We start from the raw sequence: 22,971 nt of genomic DNA, 5'->3' as shown, positions 1-22,971 counted from the left end.
GACACGATTCACCAAGAGACATGGGTCTCTGATGGGCAGAATCACAGCGAGCGATCTCAACAGGGACTTCTTACAGTCAAGGTTCTCCTCCTGGGTTTGGAGCTGCATGTGAAGTAATGCTTCAGGAAATACTGTGTCTCCTTGGTAGACTCAGCCTCTGTGTTTCTCTGAAGCAACTCTCAGAACAGGCAGAGCAGCGTTGCTAGCCAACGCCGTCCGCTGGGTGGCTCTCTTCTAGATTGTGTCCTTACCACTCTGATATTGTGTGGAATGAAATACACCTGGCTGTTTCCCGGAGCCAACAAGGATATGCTCTCTGCTTGTCTTCTGAATGTGGGCTTTTAATGGTGCTGTGATGGACAGACGCCGTTTGAGCAAGTCTCTGCAGAATGTGGAGTGGAGACTCGGGCCAGCGCGGGGCTCCGCAGAGAGCTTTGATGTGGGCGGCTTCCGTCAGAGAGAACCAGTAGACCCTCCCACATGCTGTCGGCAACCTGCCCCCTGCATCCCGCCAAGGCTAGCTCGTCACCCTGCATCTGCAGCCAAGCTCCCCTCTTTGCACACACCCAGCCTGGCTCCTCACTCTGCACGAACCTGTTCCAGCTCATCACTCTCCCCTGGCATCATGGCCCTCAGAACTCTGTGGAAACGAGGCTGAAGAGTGATGAAAGACACGAATTCGGTTATTAAAGCTCAACCAAAGGGTTTCCTTGTTAACAAAGAACAATTGCAGACAAGAAACAGATGAGCCCATCTGAAGTCGGCTCTCGGGGCTCGGGGTATAGCTCAGTAGTAGAGAGCTTGTCTAGTGTGCCCAAGGCCCTGGGTGTGAGCCCAAGACCTGCAACAAATAAATTACATAAACGGCTTCTGTGGGCACCCCACATCGCAGTGCATCCTAGAGAAGCCCAGATTCTATACAGAATCTACTGGAAACAAGAACGTCGCTGCTCGCACATAGCAACTCCCGGGGACAGGTTCTTTAGGAGTGACGTTCCCAGTCAGCCATTATACGGAGGCTGAAAGTGCACACTCAGTCCAACCAGGCATCGCCTACTTCTCACACAGCACTGCACTCATCCCCAGTCCTGTCAATCACTGTCTGGCATTTCCTGGCATTTCCTCACAACGTGTACAGCAGGAAACCGGTCTGTAGAGGGTTCAGAACCATCTGCACTGCCAGCCGCCCACCAGGGTTCTAAAAGCTTGTCTTCTACAGGTGCAAGTGTCCCCAAGTGTTTATGTAGACCTCACAGAGCAAGGTCTGGGCCACGTGGGAATGATCTATGCGTGAGGTGGCTGGCTCTAGAGAGCTTGTAGTTGCTAGAAAATATGTATTCTGTTTATGGATTAGCCTTTCCTATGCGTAATGCTTTCTCCCAAACCACCATCCATGTACATACAGAGTGGTTTATCCATCATCATGTGTTCCCCATAAGATCACTCTTGAGCAAGGGACTCGCTTTCAGCCAGGAAATGGGCAGTGGCCCCATGCTCATGGAATCTGCTAGTCTCCCCCCACCCCACCCCCCGGAGCTGAGGACCGAACCCAGGGCCTTGTGCTTGCTAGGCAAGCGCTCTACCACTGAGCTAAATCCCCAACCCTGGAATCTGCTAGTCTTAACATGTTCCCCACCATCCTGAAGCATCTGGCTTGATAGGACTTCCCTATCGGGTCCTTAGGGGTGGCAGTGAGTGGAACCATTCCCATCTCCATCTCTTGATTCATCTGGGGATCCTGGTCACGGGAGAAATCATACCGTACACTTTATTCAAAGAACATACAACCTTCTGGACTCCCGCCTTCTGGAGAACCCTGCCCCACCCTACAGGCCACTGCGTCTTAATTGGCACTTCAACTGTGTCTTCAAAGGCCACCCCATCATGTTAGTGTTCTTAGTTTTACTTGAATGTATATGTGTTTGTCTCTGAGTATATGTCCTGGATGGAGGTCTGTGTGCTCATAAAGGCCAGAAAGGGAAGCCAGAGCCCCCTGGAATCACACAGGCAATGGTGAACCATACAGTGTTGGCACAGAGAAGCAATCTAGGGTCCTTTGGAAGAGTAGCAAGCCTTCTTAGCTGCTAAGCCATATTCCCAGGCCCCATAAGAACCTTTTGCATTAGATTTTTCTCATCACTGTGGCAAAATGCCTGAGCAAAACACTATCTCAAGGGAAGGTTTAGCCTCACGGTTTTCAACCCAATGTGGGAGAAGAGCGGTGGAGCAGAGCAGCTCGTGTGTAGCCTAGGGGCAGAAGCCAAGCCTACACCAGTGGCTTTTCCTTTTCTCCTTGAATGGCCACCACACCTGCATAAGATAAAAACAGGTGAAGACTGAAATTTTAACAGGCACAAAAGAGAAAGCACCATTCTTACTCCAAGTAAGTGGTTTTTGTGGGTTAAGCCCAGGACTGGGCACACCAAACCCTTCATTACTGTGCTGTGTCCTAGACTGAGTTAAAGAGGACTGGGTTGCTTCGTTCTAAGGTCTACAAACCTCTGGGGATCCAAGTAAGGGGAAAGTCTAGCTATTGGTGGTGCTGAGGTGGTGAAGGCTGACTAAGCACACCAAGTAAGTACCTAGGCATGGTTCTCAAGGCTTCCAGCAGAAAGTGACCCTTGTCACCTGCCTCTGATGGCAGAGATATAGAGTTTGGGGGGGTTGCTTTAAAAGTGTTCTGCTTGGAGGCTGGAGCCCACGTGACCCTTTCAGGAACATAGTTGTGGTCCAGCATTGCTAGAATGTGTGAGGCCCTGAGTGCGACACAAAGGATGAGGAAAACCCAAAGTTTAACAAAGTCAAATGTCTCAGATTTTATTAATACAACATATTAATATATATTAATGTAATGCATTAGTGCATATACATGAGCTACAGTTCAAAGGCCCTGTTTATGTCCTTAATATATTGTTTTTACACTTAGCGGTTAGGGTAGATGGATTAAGAGAGTAGGTTATGCCATTCTTTCAATCAACTATGGAATCAATAGTGATAGCTAATTCAAGGGGAGACGTATTACATTTAGTGTTAAGATGAGGCATAAATATACATGGAAAATTAAAAAATCGAACATTTCAAGGAATGAGAGCATGCCATCATGTCCGTTCAAAAAGAATAGTCATTGTCTGGGTGTGGTGACATGTGTCTGTGATCCCAGATATCCAGGGGGTGAGACAGGAGGATGGCTTGCCAGGAGTTTGAGATTAGCTTGAGTGGTATGTCTCTGATGATGATGAGGAAGATGAAGATGAGGGGGAGAAGGAGGAAGGAGAGGAGGAGGAGGGAGAGGAGGAGGAAAAAGAAGAGGAAGAGGAGGAAGAAGAGGAGGAGGAGGAGGGATGGGAGGAAGAGGGAGAGGAGGAGGAAGGAGAGGAGGAGGAAGGAGAGGAGCAGGGAGAGGAAGAGGAGGGGGAAGAGGAGGAGGAAGAGAGAGAGGAGGAAGGGGAAGAGGAGGAGGAAGGAGAGGAGGAGGGAGAGGAGGAGGAAGGAGAAGAGGAGGGAGAGGAGATGGAGGGAGAAGAGGAGGAGGGAGAGGAGGAGGTAGAGGAGGAAGGAGAGGAGGAGGAAGAGAGAGAGGAGGGAGAGGAGGAGGAAGAGAGAGAGGAGGAAGAGGAAGAGGAGGAGGAGGGAGAGGAGATGGAGGGAGAAGAGGAGGAGGGAGAGGAGGAGGAGGGAGAGGAGGAGGAGAGATGTCCAGTGAGGCTGAAGCTTAGCGATAGATAGCAGGCTCAGGCATGGATGCCCTTGTGCATGGTCACCAGCACCCAGGAGGAGGTGACAAACCAGTTCTTTAGTGAGCCGCCACTCACTCTTTGCCTTCATCCCAGGATGGTCAGTTCCTCATCCCCTACCCCAGAACACAACTCTGAGGGCTCCGCATAAGTAAAGACTTCCCTGTGCTGGGCTTCTTGCTGTGTCCCCGCAATTTTCTCAGCTGTGAAAACACCGCAAAGCATGGACACACTCCCCACAGCCTGACCCTTGTTTTCTGTGCTGAGTCCAGCCTTGCTCCAGATTGAGGAGACAAGTCACACCGTCCAAGAACTCCAGATGCCGAAGCAGCTCCTGAACTGGCTGGTTCTGTGTGTCAACTCGACACAAGCTGGAGTTAGCCAGAGAAAGGCGCCTCCCTTGAGGAAATGCCTTCATGAGACCCAGCTGTAAGGCATTTTCTCAATTAGTGATCAAGGGCGGAGGGCCCAGCCCATTGTGGGTGGGGCCATCCCTGGGCTGGTGGTCCTGGGTTCTATAAGAAAGCAAGCTGAGTAAGTCAGGGGAAGCAAACCAGGAACATCCCTCCCCGGCCTCGGCATCAGCTCCTGCCTCCAAGTTCCTGCCCTGTGTGAGTCCCAGTCCTGACTTCCTTTGGTGATGAACAGCAATGTGGAAGTGTAACCCTTTCCTCCCCAGCTTGCTCCTTGGTCATGTTTGTACAGGAATAGAAACCCTGACTAAGACAGCTCCTTTCTCCAAACAGGCTCCTGAAATTCTTGCTCTTGCCTTCAAAGACCACAGATTTCACTGCACACACCTCTTTCCTTGTTTCTCCCTATGTATATTTGTGTGAGCAAATGTAGGCCTGTGTCCCAAGTCCCTATTTGGGACTGAGCTAGGGCCTCACGCTCAGTATGTGCTCCACCAGGTGTCAGCTCTTGGTCACTGTAGTGTGGGACAGTGTCTTGGTTACTGTAGTACATTTAAGACCTCACACTATATTCTGAAGATGCTTCCTGTCAACACAGGTCTATTGAAGGATTTGTGTCTGTCACCTGTGTTGTAGAAGGTCGCAAGAAAAGTTGATTAATGTGGGAAGAATACAAAGAAGCAGAGGACACCGTGGAATGGGCAATGAAGATCAAGTGTCACCAAGGGTGCATGTAGCAGTTAGAGAGAGGGGACCCATGCCTAACAGAGAAATTGGAGGAGACAGAAGACTTGTGTGTGTGTTGTGTGTTATGCACATGTTGTGTGTATGTGCGTGTGTGTGTAGCATGGTGTGTGTATGCATGCGTGTGTTGTGTGTATGTTGTATGTGCATGTTGTGTGCCTACACTCTGCACCAGGTGGCCTTTTTAAGTCTAGGGACAGCAACTCTACGTCACCATTTCCCTTAACTGCAATGCACTCAGAATACTGTTTCCCTCCATGCAGAGTGATATGTGAAGGATCTTTTTGAGACACAAGCAGAGTTCCTTCAAGGACAGGGCCAGTCTTTCACACACATCACCAGGGGTGGTAGGAGTGTGTGACTATTCAACCCTATGCTAGCTCTTTATCTTTCAAAATGAGGACTTTGGAGGTTTGTCCAATATCTTTCTTTTAAATGTTTTGTTTTGAAATAAGCATGAACTTAAAAAATTATGGGGCTGGAGAGATGGTTGAGAGCATTGCCACGTTTACACGGGACCCAGTTTCAGTTCCCAGCACCCACATCGCAGCACACAATTTCTGTAACTCTAAATCTAAAGTTTCCGATGCCCTCCTCTGACTTTGGTGGACACTGGGCACACGTGTGGTGCACTTACATAGACATAGACAAAACACCCAGACACATTAAGAAATAAATCTTTCTTAAAAGTTTAAATTGCGGAAGTAGTAGAGCAAATTTCTATGTCTCGCCTTCATTAGTCTCTAATTAAATTATAAGTCTCCAGGGCATCTAATTCTTATTATAATATCTTTATTAGCTCATTGACATTTCATACAATGTACTTCGATCCAACCTTATCTCCCAACTCCCACAGCCTATATCTCCAACTTCATTTTCTCTTCCTTTCTCTTTTCAAAAATTAACCTATTGAGTTCGGTTGTACTGCCGATGCACTCCTGGGTGTACACTCATCTACGAGAGTGCAGTCAACCTGTCAACAACCACACCGCTAAATAAAACTGACTCTCCCTCTCCCGGAAGCCACAGCTGTCCCTAGTTCCTCAGTTAGAACTGGGGCCGGTGAACCTTCTCACTCTTAACTATTAAATACTCTCTAAAAGTTCATGATAACATCTCAGAACAACATGCTCCCCGCAAGACAAGAATAATGTGACATTTCACAACGTTTTCTCAATAATTTTCCTTTCTCAAGAAAACCACAAAATGCGATTATTAAAGTTTGATTTCCCAGAGGTACTCTGTCAATCTCTGTTTAGAACAGCTCAGAAAAACCCACTATGAATTATTTATCCATCTATATTGATACATCCACATCTGAACAGCCCAGTGAACTTCCGTCCTTCACATGGACACTATGGGCTTCATCCTTGGGATTCTGGGTCACCAGTGACTCACTAAGTTGACTGGGTAAAAACATAATCAAATTAGGAAACTTTGCAATAGAGACCACTACACCTGACTTCTCAGTGGAGATTCTAAAAGCCGGAGGGCCTGGATGGATGTGCTGCAGACTATAAAAGACCACAGATGCCAGCCCAGACTACTACACACATCAAAACTTTCCATCACTGTAGATGAAGAAAACAAGATATTCCAAGATAAGGTCAAACGTAAACAATACCTCGCCACCAATCCAGCCCTACGGAGGTGCTAGAAGGGAAACTCCAACCTAAGGACGTTAACTATACACATGAAAACACAGGGATTAAGTAATCTCACACCAGCAAAATAATAGGAAATGAAGCACATGTGTGCGCGTGCAAACACACACACACACACACACACACAAACACTCATACACACCACCACCTCCAATGCCTGCCGTCGCCAACCAAACTCAAGATCCTTTTAAGAATTGTAGAACCTAGGGTCTCAGAACACCATCCGTTAAGTCCAAGTACTAACAAAAATCTAAAATAAAAATCTAAATTTACTGAATGGGAAGAACCAGAAAAGGATGACAACATTTACTTTAAGGAAAAGGAGGCGAACAGAGATGCACTTTAGTCCAGTGGTCAGAAATCTAAAGCAGTCAACACAGTTTGCTCCAGACAGGAGTGTGTGCAGTGAGAATTTCTGTACATAGGCTGTGGTGTGAACAGCCCAGGGAGCCTGGAGGGCTCCCAGCAGCTACATGGGTAGATGTTGGATGCACAGAACCAAAGGACAGCTCCTTGGAGAGGAGCTGACCGTGGCCGAGGAGGTGTTCAGCCTCCAGCATCCTCACTCTGAAATGAGCACCGGCATTCTGCAGGGGAAGCAGCACGTTCTAGGACACTCGGCAGCCCCCAATGGGACAAGACAAGGTGCACAAACCCACAGACTGAGGACAAAGCTGAATTCGTGGGAAGAACGATTGGCCAGCTGGTCAAATGCTAGGTTTCTGTGGCAGTGGGACTGGGCTGGAGCCCTAGAGAGTTCACAGGTGACGGTGAGGTGGTTGGACCCTATACCATGAAGGAAGAGCCTTGGCAAGCCAGGGTATCTGCTACCGAGCGGTCGGGAGTAACAAGCACAGCTTGTGTCTAGGAATCCTACCACCTCCTTTCAAAGAGCAGTGTGTTGTTTTAAGGGAACATTGAAGATTAATTAAAATTTTGCAGAAAATGTACAGGCGGGCAGAGCGTTGCTACACAACCAATCATAAGCCAATAAAGCTATAAGCAAGCCCATTGGTTCCTTGGGGCAGCTCCAGGAGGGGGCACCCCGACCCTAAGAAGTTTAGGGTTTGGGAGGCACAGAGGACAGAGGGAACTCAATGGCTTCCTTCATTTAGGGGTACAGGATTAGCTGAAGTTCTGCCTGCCTGCCAAAAAGAGGGTTCTTTCATTTGGTGAGTCAGTAATTACAGGCACACTGGGGAAATTAAGCAGAGAAAACGGCATCAGTCGAGCGCTGCTACCGGGATCATTCACGTCTCTGAATAATGAATAGGGAACTCCCCGAGTGGTTATAAGTAATCCACACACACCTCGTGCTTACAAAGGAAAACTAAGCGTTGGCTCCTCCTCAGCCGAACACATGTGTACACGGATGTAAAAGCATGATCTTGGGACCAGTGACAGGAGATGGTGCTCCCCAGTTCCTGTAATACAAGCTCATACGTGTGTACATATTTGTATGTGTACATGTGTGTTTTGTGTATGTGTTCATGGGTATGCGTATGCATATGAATGTGTCTGCATTTGCTTTCGCATGCCCCTCTGTGTGTACGTATGTGTATGTGCATGTGTGTGACTGTGTGTACATATATGCACATCAGGGTTTGACCAGTGCAAGCACAGTCTTTCATTGCAACTAAAAAATATATTATTAAATGAAAAATTTGAAATGAACCATTGGACCACATGTGAACCATCTGTACTGAAACGTTAACGTTCAGCTCTCACATAGCTACGCAGAAGTGTTTGAGCCCACAGCCCCCCTTTTGTCATCTAGCCACTTCCTCCCCTCCGGGTGACTGGTCCTCCATGGCTATTCTGCTATACTATATAGCCCTCTACACACCAGTCTCCTCCCCTACCTGGAACTTTAGCAATGCCATTACTGCCACTTTTGAAAAACATACCATCTGCGTGGGTATTATGAGCCATCACCACTGTGCGTGCACGGGTGTGAGTGTGCCTGTGCGTGAGAGTGTGTGAGAGTATGTGAGTGTGCTAGTGTGTGAATATGTGTGAGTGTGCATGTGTGTGAGAGAGTGTGAGTGTGTGTGAGTGTGAGCTTGAGTGTGTGTGAGTGTGCATGTGTGTGAGAGTGTGTGAGTGTATGTGCATATGAATGTGAGTGAGTGTGTGAGAGTGTAAGAGTATGTGAGTGTGCGAGTGTGTAAATGTGCGTGAGTGTGCATGTGTGTGAATATGTGTGAGTGTGTGTGCATGTGAGTGTGAGAGAGTGTATTAGTGCCAAGGTGTGTGAGTGTACCTGTGTGTGAGTGTGTAAGAGTGTGTGAGAGTATGTGAGTGAGTATGTGAAGGTGTGTGAGTATGTAAGAGTGTGTGAGAGTGAGTATGTGAATGTGTGTGAGTGTGCTTGTGAGTGTGTGCAAGTGTAAATGTGTGTGAGTGTGTGTGAGTGTGTGAATATGTGTGAGTGAGTGAGTGTGTGAGTGTATGCGCATGTGAGAGAGTGTGAGTGTGTGTGTGCATGTGTATGTGTGTGTGTTTGTGTATGTGTGTGTGTTTGTGTATGTGTGTTTGTGTATGTGTGTGTGTTTGTGTATGTGTGTGTGTGCATGCATATGTGTAGCCTCCAGAGTTCTTTCTCAATCGCTCTTCCACCTTACTTTTTTGAGACCAGGTCCTTCCCTGAACCTGAATGGGACTCAGTGATTTAACTGGGTCATTGTACCAGGATCCTTCTGTCTCCTGCCTGGCAGCACCGGCATTACAGGAGAATAGTGCAGTGCCTAGCTGCTTTTTATGGCCACCAGAGATTGGGCTCAGATTCTCCTACTTGTGAGGCAAACACTTTACCAACTGAGCCGTCTCTCCCCAAGCCTGGAGCCCTCCATCTTAGCTAAAGTTCAGACGCAGTCCAGCTTCAGGAAATAAGAACTAAATCTTTTGCCTTAGGGATTGCACACGTCCCAGCATCGGCAAGAAGAAAGAGGCTCCAGACTCCTCTTGGTCAGGAATAGCACCTAGGCATGGAAAGCAAGAGACGTGGTACAGCTTAGATCACAGCAAGCTCTTCACAGCCGCTGTGCTGGCGGACCCAGTGTGGGGAGACACCCCTCTGCCTGCATCATAGGATGAGCTAATGAACTGGGGATAATTAGCAGATGACACGGCACCCTGCAGGCACAACAGCACAGCAACCCAGCTCCGGGGGTTTCCAAACGCCAGTGGCTTTATGAGCCTCAGAAGATTCACAGGCTGTGCCAAAAAGCGTCTAAGGGGCTGATGCCGGTGCCGGTGTAAGAGCAAGGCTGAGAGCGACTACAGATCCTTATCTCTCCCAGCAAAAACTGTGCTGCGTCCAGAGGAGAGTTAATTAGCCGTAGAGAGAAGTCTAGAGTAATTAGAGAAACGTCCTCTCCTCTCTGCGTCATGCCTCCCCACTAATGAGGCGGCCACTTGCCCACAGTCAAACCACACAGACACTCCGTCCCCTCGCAGTTCTCAGAAGTACCTCACGGACTCATGAAGATGCCATGATACCCTCTCACAGAGAGTGATATCCATTCTCGGTAAGCCTCAACCCATGATTCTGTGACCATGGAAAGGAAATGAGAGAAGGTTAAAAAATATAGTTACCCTCCCCCACACACTTCTGTGGGTTCCATGTTCATGGGATCAGCCAACCAAGGACGAGTTGAAATTATTAGAAGAAAAGGGGGCATCTGCACTGAATGTATACAGTTATTTTAAAATTAAAGTTGTTATGTGTGTGTGTGTGTGTGTGTACAAAGTGTGCGTGTGCAAACACACAATCAAACATTTGCCTATCACCTTGCACATAGAGTGGTCAAAGGCCTACGTGGAGTCAGTTCTTGGCCCCCACCTTGTGGAGGCAGTCTCTCTCAGTGTTTCTGCTGTTGCCCTGTGGCTCACAGGCTAGCCGCACTCCCACCTCCCAGTAGGAGCAATGGGGTCACTTCACTGACCACCCAGCTTCATCAGACTTCCACTTGGGTTCTAAGGACCAAACTCTGGTCACCAGGCTTGCTAGGCGAGTGAGTGACCTTACCCACTGAGCCATCCCTCTCCCCGGTCTGGTGGATTTGTTTCTCATCTAACAGTAAAGCAAGCTACCATAAGGCGTTTGTATTACCCTAAGTTTTATAAATAACCAAGAGGAGATCAGATTTACAGAGATCAGTGTGTACAGAGGTATGTGTTGGACTCCAAATAGTTGAGCATCTGCGGTTTTGAGTGTCCATGGGTGAAGGTGGGGGCTCCTGGAACTACTGCCGCGTAGGTATCAGGACAGCTACGTATTACCACCTTCTCAAACCTATGAGTTCACAGAGGGCAGACTAGGCCAAAGTGTGGTAGGACCATCAGTACGCACCCCCGTAGCTCACATGTGCTTTGACTAGCTGCAATACTCCTGAGAGAGACAGGCTGCAGAGAGCACGTGAGCCAGCCTCAAGTCATGTGGACAAGCTTTCTCCCGTATGTGACATTCTGCCAGTGAAAGCTGAGGTGCCCAGAGACACTTCCCCAGTTAGAACATCCTCAGGCTCTCTGTTAACAGGCCAGGTCTATCAACCTATCAACAACCTGCTATGAGTTAAAGCCCAAGGGCAGCAGGTGTATGGGGAGGGGAAAAGAGGAAAGAAGGAAGAAACACCATGGAGTAGCTAAGCAATGACCAGGAAGTGCCATCAACTCCTGCCGTGTTGCCTGGTTGGGAGGGAGCTGTAGACCCCAGGCCATGCCCATTTCCACACTTGGAACTCTCCTTTGCTGAGCTTACAAGGGCCTCCAAGTGTGTTGTATTCAGAGAAAACCTTTGTTTACATCCCCAAAAGCAGTGCCCAGTAGCTAGCTGTCCCCAGTCAGGGTACCTTCTTTTTTAATCTCTCTTCCCCTGCCCTCTATGAATATTCATATATGCTTGATGAGAATCCAGTCAGGCTAGGCAGGCATCTTTGTCAACAGACAGAGAGGTGTGCCACTGCGGACCTCTGCCAACAGCTTATGTAGCCTTCATTAACGCCTGGGAACCAAAGGCCCCAGCTGAGTGGGTTGTAGCGAACAGGCTTTATTGTCGTCAAAGGCTCGGGTGCACACTGAGAAGCCAGTGCAGAAGAAACCACCTGCTTCCTTGTGCCATCTTGTGGAATGAACAACGCATAATACCAGAGAACGGCTCCACCTTAGTACTTTGGTAACTTCTTGTCCAGGAAGCAAAACGCAGCAAACTGAGAGAGGGTCAGGGGCAGCACATGGTTTACAAAGAAAGAAAGGAAGAAAGAAAGAGAGAGAGAGAGAGAGAGAGAGAGAGAGAGAGAGAGAGAGAGAGGAAGAAAGAAAGGAAGAAAGAAAAAGAAAGAAAGCAAGCAAGCCCTCCACACATCTGCTCACCACATTGGGAATTTTATTCTATCTCTCCCTTCAAGTTAGCCATGGAATGCTCCAGACCCCGGAGTTCTTTCTCTATCAAATCTACTGATTCCCTGCCAGTGTTGTATCCTGCGAGCGGCTCACAGAATCAATCACTCAACCCCAACGTGAGCTTCGCTACTTGGTGAGCTCCAGCCTTAAAAGCAACCACATCTGTTAATGGTTTCTGTGGACGACAGAACTCAGCCAGGACCCTGTTTGTTACGTGTCCTCCCGAAACCGGCCAGGCAGTGCGCGGATGTCCCGATGTGACAAACTCCAGAGACACTCTGATACTTCGAGAAGACAAACTTTAGCCAGGATAAGATTCGCCCATGAACGCTCATCTCGTGCGTGATCCCACAACTGTGTCCCTATCCCAGCCACAATCTAGAACGCTATTGTGATGTGTAAGCGCGTGGGTGCCCGTGCTTTATTTGATGTATGATGTGTTGTGTAGTATGTAGTTTATGGCACAGCTGAGCACACTGATCAGCAGGGAGAGACTTCACAGTATTCAATAAGGACTTACAGCCCAAGCAGCAATTGCTCTAGATGAGTGGGTGTGGCTGGGTCAGTAAAGCTTTCTTTACAAAAGATGGTGAGCATCTTTGATTTTTCACTTGTTATACAATTTGCTCTATTCCACATTTATGATCTGAATATTAGAAATGCATACATAAGCACATATATGCATACTCATATACATAGGTACATGTCTACACATAACACATGTGGGATACACACTCATGCATACATACATGCATACTTACATACACACACATCTATACATACACACATGTGGAATACATCTCATGCAAACATACATGCATACACCATAATATACACACCCATGCATAAACACACATGTACATGCATTTCTATACATATGTATGTGCATATGTACATGCATACACTTGTACACATATACATGCATATGTGCATACACACATATATATGTATGTATATACATATACATATGTGTGTGTGTATATATATGTGCACACATACTTCAAATAAGGAATTTACAGCCAGTGGGTGAGCAGAATAAGGCCTGTATTCTAGTGTGCAGTCATGTGGGAAACGCTGGTGTCCTGAGCACCAGGAATCCAAGCAGAAACTAGAGAAGAAAATCAGTTGAGCCTCTGTCTTACCATTTCTCTATGTGGCTGTCAGGTCTTGGTCCAGTCACCTACACGTCCTATCCTGCTGGGCATCTGGGAATAGTGCAGTTGGACGTTTCATAAACCCTGAGATACTGTAATGAGACACTGACCACAACACTGAGGGATTGTGTAGGAAATCCATCAGCCTAACAATCCCTTCCAACTCCGGGATTCGGAAACAAGACACAGTACAGAGTGTCTCTACACACAGGCAGCGTTATCAGTGTTAGGATACAGAGTCCTAGTACTGGGCATGATGGTGCACATCTTTAATCCTTGTACTCAGGAGGCAGAGGCAGGAAGATCTCTGTGAGTTCCAGGCCAGCCAGAGCTACATACAAGCAAACAGAAAGACTCCAAATCTACAGAGCGTATGTGACTTCCAAATGATGGAGCCTGTCCATGCAAACACTGCTGATACTAACAGGATTTACCACATAAAATAATGAACTCTCACACTTCTGGAACTGGACGTGGAATGTTAAAAGACCTTTGTTGCTGTGCTCAGTGGCACATGTCTTTAAGTCCACTCAGGAAGGCGGTGGGGGCGGGGGCGGGGGCAAATAGACCTCTGTGATTCTGAGGCTACCCTGGTCTATGTAGTGTGTTCCAGGCCAGCCAAAGCAACATAGTCTCAAAACAAGACAACAAAACAGGCCCCTTGCTGTAATTTTTTTTTCAAACCTTATTTTTAATGACGGTTTTAAAGAACATGCAGGAAGTGGACCTGTTTATTACGGTTCCTCAGAGAACCCCCATCTGTGTGGTCTGGAAATCGGCAGTTCAGTTCACAGTTAGCAGGCGGCAGCTCGATCCACTCGCAAACACTCCACGGATACACCAGCAGTTCAGTTCAATAGACTCGGGACAGCAAACACGAATCAGCAGTGGTGACACGGCCTAGCAGAGACAGCCAGGCCTCAGTTTCACCTCAAGTCAGCAGGAGGGACCAAGAGGAACACCAGAAGATCTCAGCTGTGCCTCTCTCAGGGAAGTGAAGATCAATGAAGCAAGACCCACAATCATTGCACAGCTAGCTGTACCGGCAAGCCAAGCTCTGTCCCTGTCACTCTGTGGAGTCCTATTTATACCCTCCAAACATCACGCGTCCTCCACAGGTCTTGCCTCAGCACGTGCATCCAATCAGCCCCAGTCCTCTGAGTCCCGACAAATGGAGCTCAACTACACAATGTGAGGTGGATCAATACATGCGTGTCGTTAGCAAAGATTCCTTCATCACGTGTCCTTTCACGTGCTTGCTTTCGCAGAACATCCTCTCCTGTGTCTGCTTCGTTCCTTCACGAGTCTACCTTAGCCTTTCACCTATGTTCACTTCAGGAAAACACTCCTTCACGTGTTTGCTCAAGCAAAACACCATCCAACACAACGGACTCTCCAAAGACCCCTCCAGTTTCCTCTTCACCTCGCTGATCACAGTCTGCACCAATGGCCCCGCAGGGGATCAGTAGGCTCACAAGCCTCACTTCCTGTGCCCAAATCACCTCACTCTTATGTCTTTGACCCCTTCGCACCCTACAGCCATGGAGGATTGGAATGTTCTAGAAACCCTAGCCAGGATGTATAGCCAGCCAATGCCTTGATCTCCTTCTCTCTGAAGAAATGAATTCCTCCTCCTGGCTGCTATGACAACAGCATGGTCCCACGTATGTGAAACTGTCGGAATTTTAACCGCCCTTTGTCAAGAGATTCTTCTAATATTGAGCAGGGTCACTAAATTTTAGAAGTTAAAAAAAAAAAGCTGTTCCCCTCCTATTCAGATCTATAATGTTTACATGTGGGGGAGGGGAGGACATGTGCATTTAAATGTACATAAAACTTAGTGGTGAAAGTGCATGAGGCCCTATGCAAAGTTTCACGGGCTCAGAACGGCCACTCTAGCCATATGGAGGTTCCCTGAGACGGGCAGTGGGCTTGGGCATGGGCGTGGACAAGGATCTGAGTGGCTACCTTAATATAGCGTGCAGGGTTTCTACTTGAGAGTGGTCTGCACTATAAGAAGAGAATTTCCAAGTCCTGGTGGCTGTCTGAAAAGGCTTGGCAAACATCACCCTCTGAGCCCCTTTCTGAAATACTCCATTCACCACAGAGCAAACTGAGGTCCCATCAGGTAGCAGCACCAGGATTTAAACATGGTTCTCCTTAGTTCCCAAACCCGGGCTCTTCCTGTCGCCTTGCCAACCAAGGTCAGCTCCAACAGAGGCTGGGGAGGGCCTTAGAGGAAGTAATGTCCTGTATTAGCCACCTTTCTGCTACTTTCAAAGACACCAGAGCGAATCAGCTTGGTGACAGAAAAACTTATTTGGGCTGATGGCTCTAAAGGCCTGAAGCCATGGTCACTTGAGCCTACCGCTGTGGTGGCATGGTGGGGAAGCACACTGTAGGAAAAGCAGGTGGTGGAAGCTATTTACTTCATGAGAAAGAAGCTGTGGTGGCCAGGGTGCAGGTTGGCAAGGGCTCTGATGTTTCCTTAAGGACATTTCTCCAATGGTATAACTTTAATTTAAAAAAAAAATAACCTATTTGTGAGGGAGTGAGTGTGTGTGTGCAGGCATACATTTTGTGGCACACATGGAGGTCAGAGGACAACTTTGTAGGGTCTTCTACGTGGCTCTTAAGGATGACCAGGTCACCAGGCTTGAGTGTCAGGCTGACCCAATCTCACAGGCCCCTGTCTTGACTTCTGAGTTCCTCCCACTGTATCCCCCACCCGGCCCTGCTATTAAAACTTCCTTGGAGCCCCTCAAGCTGAGGACCAAACATCTCAGGGATGTGAACCTTTAGGGGAAAGCAAAGTACCCCAGATACAAAGCTCTTCAGTCTTGAGGGAGCTCACCTAGAAAACTTGGCAAGGGGGAACTATAACACAGTATAGACACTGCTACAAAAGACACAGATGTGTATGTACACACACGTACACACACACACACACACACACACACACACACAGACACACTCACCCCACTTGGAGCTGAAGCCAGGCTGGTGTCAGTGGAGAAACATCACCGTGACAGTTGTAAGATGCTGGGAGGGTTTTAATCACACTGATGCGTATCTGTTGGAAGCGTTCCCAGAGACTCTCGCACCCATCAGCATTCTGCTGCCAAATTAATCAACAGATTGTTATCAAGACACAAATCTGCTTGCAAAGATTTTTTTTTTTTGGTGAGGTTTAATTCCACAAAGAGAAACATCGCTGCTTGTTAATGTAAAAGAAAGACATAAATACTAAGAGAAATCACATGCTTGGCAGTTCCCAGAGCCATCAGGAAAGATTAGGAGTCTAGATGACAGGAGAACTCTGGAATTCTACGGAGGACTAGCAGGCTTCTCTTCCTCATCTGCCAAGCACAGCATGGGGCTTACGCAGCCCAGGGTGTTCTCAATGGGTCCATCCCACTGCCTCAGGGACCAGTCCTTCTGAGTGTCAGTGCATTTGTGTACTCACGTGTGTATGTGTGCATGTGCATGTGCGTGTATTTGTGCATCTGTATACACTCGCATGTGCATGCGTGTGTGTGCATGTGCATGCGTGTGTGTGCATGTGTGTGTATGTGGGTGTGTGTGTACAAGTAGTATGCATGTACATGTGTGTGTGAATGTGTGTGTGTGTAAATATGTATGTGAGTGTGTGTGTGTGTGTAAGTGTGTGTATGTGAGTGAGTGTGTGTACAGGCAGGTAAGCCATAGGTCAGACTCCACCGTAGATGATCTAGGCTGCTGACCAGTGAGCCCTGGGATCTTCCTGTCTGCTTCCTCAGAGTTGGTATGACAAACACATTCCACTAGACTGGGCTTTTCCACATAGGTTCCGGGGCTCAGACTCAAGATCTTATGCTTGCAAAGCAAGTGCTTTACAAACTGGAAAGAAGGTGGGGATTTCAGGCAGCTTTAGGTCCTGGGGAAACTTTCGGTCTATGGTTATCTCCCGTCCACGTCTTCCTGTCCCCATCCCAGGACGCATTAACAGTGGTTACATGGTCCAGATCCTCCAATAGGACAGCTTTCCTTCCAAGGGCGTCGTGTGTGTGACCTCCCCACCCCCACCCCACCAGTGTCAAGGCCTCCCTAGCTGTACTGTCTCTTGCTGCTCCCCTGCTTCCCGACTGTGCTGTCACTGCCACAGCATGACGTTTCCTTGCTTTGGAAGCATCGGTGGGGGCTGCTCCACAGGTGGGCTTTGGTGCTGACGCAGCAGCCCCCTCCCAGCTCACTCTCTCCCCTGCATTCCCCTAACTTCTCTTCTGCCGTTCCAGTGAACTCTCTTTCCTTTCAAGTTACTCTTATTCTTTTGTCTTCTCAATAGTATTTCTACAGATTCTTTGAGAGTTTCGTACAGTGTGTTTCAGTTACGTCCACTCATCCTCCAACTCCTCCCATCTCCACCAACTCCCCACCCACCCAACTTTGAGATCCCCTCCCCAGCCACTGGTTAAGAGTGATTACTGGCTGCTCTTCCAGAAGTCCTAAGTTCAATTCCCAGCACCCAGATGGTGGCTTATGACCATTCATAAAAGGGATCTAATGCCCTCTGGTGGCATGCACGTGTATATGCAGACAAAGCACTTATACATATGTGAATATATAAATATATAATATATAGCATATATTATATATATTTAGAAAAAGCAGAGTCTCCTTCTTCCAGCAGCAACCAAATGCCAATGCTTCCTCAGTTTCTTCTTGTCCGCTCCATGCTGGGATTTTGTCTGGGATTGCACAGGTCTTGTCAATGCTGCTGTGATTACTGATGGCCTTGTTGTATCAGGAAAACACAGACCATCAAAGTGCAGAGACGAGAAGACTGTAGGGTTCTCAGTCCTAAACGGGACATGCATGTGACACCCCCAAGTGAGGCTCAGAGAGCTTCCCAGAAGAGAAGGCAGAAAGATTGTAGGGTCAGAGGGAGAGGATGGCGTCCAATTATTTTCAATGGGAGACTTTGAAGTCCCAAGGCTGTGGAGGAGGAGAAACCGAATGTGTGTACACTGTGTATTCGCATGTTTCCATAACTATCAGCATATATGATGGAAGCTTGAATAGCATCCGTCCTTGAACGCAGGCTTCATGTTGACTGCCCCCTCTGGACTGTTATTTATACTATGACTAGTTTTGCCTCACTGACCTTTGGTCTGTGTGGTATTCTCATGCACGGCTACATCATGCTGTGTGTAACCACATCACTACCGAGGGAAAGAGATGGAAATGGTTCTAACTCTGGACCCCAGACACAATGCTGCAGACTCCTCCCTTGACTTGTTGGTCCTCACTCGACCTAGTGATCCCACAAGATGAATTTCCCAAGCTTGAATGGATCCGAAGGCCACCAGATTTCGACTTTCTGGCTATTACCCAGTTGATAGTCAAAGAGCGACCTTGCCCACGCCTTTGCTGCAAGTAAAGGGTATCTGGCACAGTCTTGAACACAAGTGTTTGAAATCCCCTTTGGAATTTTCTAGAACACCTTCCTCTAAGGTTCACAGATTATTTATACAGAATAAAAGATTGCCTTTATGTATTGTCCCCATCCTGATTTTCTCCCTTGTGCATTTCCTTGGACCAGTTTTGATTTCATGTTCTTAGAAGGAACACTTTTGTGTACTGCCATGTGTGCTATGTTCCAAATATAGGCCACAAATTTGTCACGGGCAGGTCTTGCATTTTTGATGGACCGTGGGACAGAGCCAGCATTGCTAAGTGTCCACTCCACTGACCCTTCCTCTCCTTAGGCATCTGATTTCACAGCCTGCTCAGAGAGACCCCTTCTACCTGGTCTGAACGTAGCCTATTCCTTCTAGTGGCAATCACTGGGCTTTTAATCCCTCCGTCCCTCAGAAGTTTGTGTGTAGCCCTGAAAACCCAAGTTATTTTGCTTTGGACCAACAATCTTCTTCTTTTTTTTTTTTTTTCCCGGAGCTGGGGACCGAACCCAGGGCCTTGAAGCTTGCTAGGCAAGCGCTCTACCACTGAGCTAAATCCCCAACCCCCCAACAATCTTCTTAATAAAAAAAAAAAGTCTGTATTTTTCTATCCTAACCCCAAAAAACCCATTATCGTATGTTATTCCATACCTGTATTACTGTAATTACTGTAACTTTCTATTGTGGTATTTTTAAAGCTTTTGAATGTACAGGGATCCTGACATTTTCAGAGAGAGTGAAGAAAGGTCCCCAGCAATTTCCCAGCTTTTCCCGATGGTTTTGCATCCCAGGACAACATGAGAATAAGGAACTTGACATGGAACAGTGTGTGTCACTTTATAATGGGAGCATTTTGTAGTTACCACCGTGGCTCAGAAAATAAAAGCATTCCCTCATCGTACAAACCTCCCTTACGCCGCTCTTAGAGCCACACCGACACATGCATTCTTCAGCCCTGACAGCCACTAATCTCTTTTCCATCTCGGTAATTTTGTTATTTCAAGGTTGGAACACAGATGAGATCACACGATGTGTGTTCTTTTGACATTATCTGTGGCCTGTACAATGCCCAGGCATCGAACGCCAGAGACATTCTTGTTTCGTGCACAAGGAGAGCATCATACTAGCGCCCTAACCCATCCTCCCCGGAGGAGCGCTGTGGGCTGCTAAATTAAGTTTTCCACAGTTGTTTACAGGATCTTGCATGAATTCCAGATTCCACTGATTAGGGTGAGATAAAGGTTCAGGGAGGGGTGTTGGGTTGTAGATGTGTGGCACCTGGTGTGCGTTTTGACTCAGTGGCGGTCGCATGAGCCCATCATAGGCTCCAGGCGAGCGCTCTGCTCCTTAACAATTCCCAACACTATGGGAGTTATTCCCAGTTTTGAGAAGCCACTAAACTACTTTGTATCCAGGGTCTGTTTCATCTCACTGCCATGCCCACAAGGCAAGGGCTCTTCTGCCCCTGCAGCAGCATTTAGGGATACAACCCGTATTCAAATTTAATGTGAGCTTGTCTCATAAATATGTGTCTAACATTCATTTTTTTTCTTAGTAGGCTAACAATACTGAAATCCTCTTGCTTTCCATCTTCATTTTTCTCTTCTTGCCTCCTGCCCATATTCTAATATTTCTTTCAACACCGTTGGCTTTTGAATGTAATTATTCCAGATGTGGCTTGTGAGTACTTAATACCGGCCTTTCCTTTCATGCGCCCAGCAGAGCCCTTTCAGAATAAAAGCTTTAATATTTTATCACACTTTAAATGTACTTAACGTATCTTTTGTGTGTGAGGGTCAGGGAGGGTGCTGGCCATACTGCACATGTGGAGGTCAGAGGGCAATTTGTGGAAGTCTGTTCTCCACCCTGTGAGTCTCTGGGATCGAACTCAGATCGCCAGGCTTGGTGGCAAACACCCTGACCTGTTGAGCCCTTTTGCTGGCTCCAGAATTTTCATTTTCGTTGTAACATCTCTCATCTTTTCCCTTCCTGTACCATGTCTTGTGTGGGCCCCAAAGAGTACCCTCCGTATTCTTTCTTACTTGTAAAAACTTCACGTTTCATTTAAAATACGGCGTATTAGGACGACTTACAGGCTGTGGTCCAGCTAATCCAACAATGGCTGCCTGTGAACAGACGGAACATCCAAGAATCCGGTAGTTGTTTGGTCCATGAAGCTGGATATCGTAGCGGGTCTTCAGTATAATCTGGAATCCCAAAGGACCAGGCTCTAATGCCAACGAGGGAATGGACTTGCTAACAAAGCAAGCGCAAGCAGGCAAAGAGCAAAGGCTTCCTCCTTCCGTGAACTTATATAGGCTTCCAGCAGAAGGCGTGCCTTCCTTCCTGCCTCACGATTCAGATTAGAAACACACCTTCCTCCTTCAAAGTAAAAGTCCCCACAGGTGTGTCCCCCTATCTCCACCCCCCCCCCCCCGCATTGGGATTTTTAGTTAATTCCAGATGTAGTCAGCTTGAGAAACAATAATAGCCGTCACATGTTGGGTCTATTCTGAGTGGGTTTCGGTTTGAGGCACGAGGTTTAGGTTCGAAAGCCTACCTACCCTTGCTCTAACCACAATGGCGACTGTATAAGAAATCAGCCAGCCACCTGAGATACTGCTCAATTAGTAGAGCGCTCATCCAGTGAGCAGGAGACCCCGGGCTTCAGACTCAGCACAGCACCCAGTCAGGCACGGTGCTGAGCATCTGTAACCCCCAGCATTAAGGAGGTAGAAGCGGGAAGATCAAAAGTTAGGGGGAAAAAATCAGTTGTTCATGCCTGGGAAACTACGGGACAATGTTTGCTCCACAGATCCCAAGTCTCCCCCCTGAGCAATTGCACGGGGTTGACATTGATAACTGTGACTCCCAGTGAGCACACAAGCCCAGTTGTCTCTGAGTGGGTGTAAATGGTTTCCCAACTTAAGCCTTGCTTTCTCTGAGTCTTTATTTCTAGGCCCAAGAACTGAGCCCGACTTGAATAAACTAGAGCTTCTGTGTGGGACACGGTGGGTCCATTCTATACGTTGGGCCGGTCTGTTGTCTGTTTACCGATTGCTTTTAATCTCTCTCTAGTAACCATCATGCCACCTACAAAGAGGAATAGGGTTTTTTTTTTTTTTTAAGAATTATTTATTTATTATATGTGAGTACATTGTCGCTATCTTCAGACACACCAGAAGAGGGCATCAGATCTCATTACAGATGGTTGCGAGCCACCATGTGGTTGTGGGGAATTGAACTCAGGACCTCTGGAAGAGCAGTCAGTGCTCTTAACCACTGAGCCATCTCTCCAGCTTTGATTTTTTTTTTTTTTTCTTCTTCTTGATGGCCGAAGGATCTTTCTTTTCTACACCACCAAAGAAAGTCTGAAACTCTGACAGTGTGTTGACGACAGCAGGAGAGGGGGCCTTGGCTCACCCCTTCTTACTCCTCCCTCTTATTCCCCACCCCCAAACACAGAACTCAGCTGTTAGGCAAGCGCTCTACCACTGAGCTAAATCCCCAACCCGGAACCTGCATAGCTAGAACCTGGGTGTGATGCCTATTCCATTTTATATATTGAAGGACTCTGTTCTCTAACAATCTCATTAAGAATATTTGCCTCTTCAGTAGATATGCTTGTGTGTGTACAGTCTGGTGTGTACAACGTGTCTGTGTGTGTGTGTGTGTGTGTGTGTGTGTGTGTGTTTTCAGGGATGCAGATGCAGTACTCGTGCACCATGGCACCTATGGCAGCTCTGTCCTGGCCTGCAGGTTTATCCTACCAGTGTGTCATTGTCATTCAGATTCCAGGAAGAAGCGTCTGTAAAAGATAAAATCCCACTTATCTCTCTGCTGCTTGTTTCTATTAATCCAAAAATGGCCAAGAAAGGTCTCTGTAAAATTTCAATTCCTTTAAATTTGCCGAAGGGTGGGGGGGCTGTGAAGACGGCTGGCTCAGTGGTTAAGAACACTGACTCTTTTCCACTCTTGGAGAAGATTTGAGGTTCAGTCCCAGGACCCACAGTAGGTGGCTTGAAACCATCTAACTCCAGTTAGGGATCTGATGCCTCTGGTCTCTGTGGGGCACCTGCATTCATGACTACAGACACATGAATGCGCAGTGGGGAGGGGCAGGGGAAGGAGGATAGGGAGGGGGAGGAGGGGGAAAGGAAGGAGGATAGGGAGGGGAAGGAGGAGAGGGAGAGGAGGGGAAGGAAGGAGGATAGGGAGGGGAAGGAGGGTAGGGAGGGGGAGGGGAAGGGAGAAGGAGGGAGAGGGAGAGGGAGAATTTAAAATGTCAGTGTCCTGCTGCCCAGGGTGGGGGTGGGGTGTGGGCAAGTGTCAGGTGGCCCCTAATGGACACTGGCAGTGAATTCTTTTGTCTTCTCTATTTTTCTGCCTGACACTCACTCTTTCATTTACAGAGAGGAAGG

The sequence above is a fragment of the Rattus norvegicus genome, chromosome 17 (assembly GCF_021556685.1).
Source record: "Rattus norvegicus strain SHRSP/BbbUtx chromosome 17, alternate assembly SHRSP_T2T, whole genome shotgun sequence".
In the NCBI taxonomy this organism is placed as follows: Eukaryota; Metazoa; Chordata; class Mammalia; order Rodentia; family Muridae; genus Rattus; species Rattus norvegicus.
Note: the sequence above shows the minus strand (reverse complement) of the source record.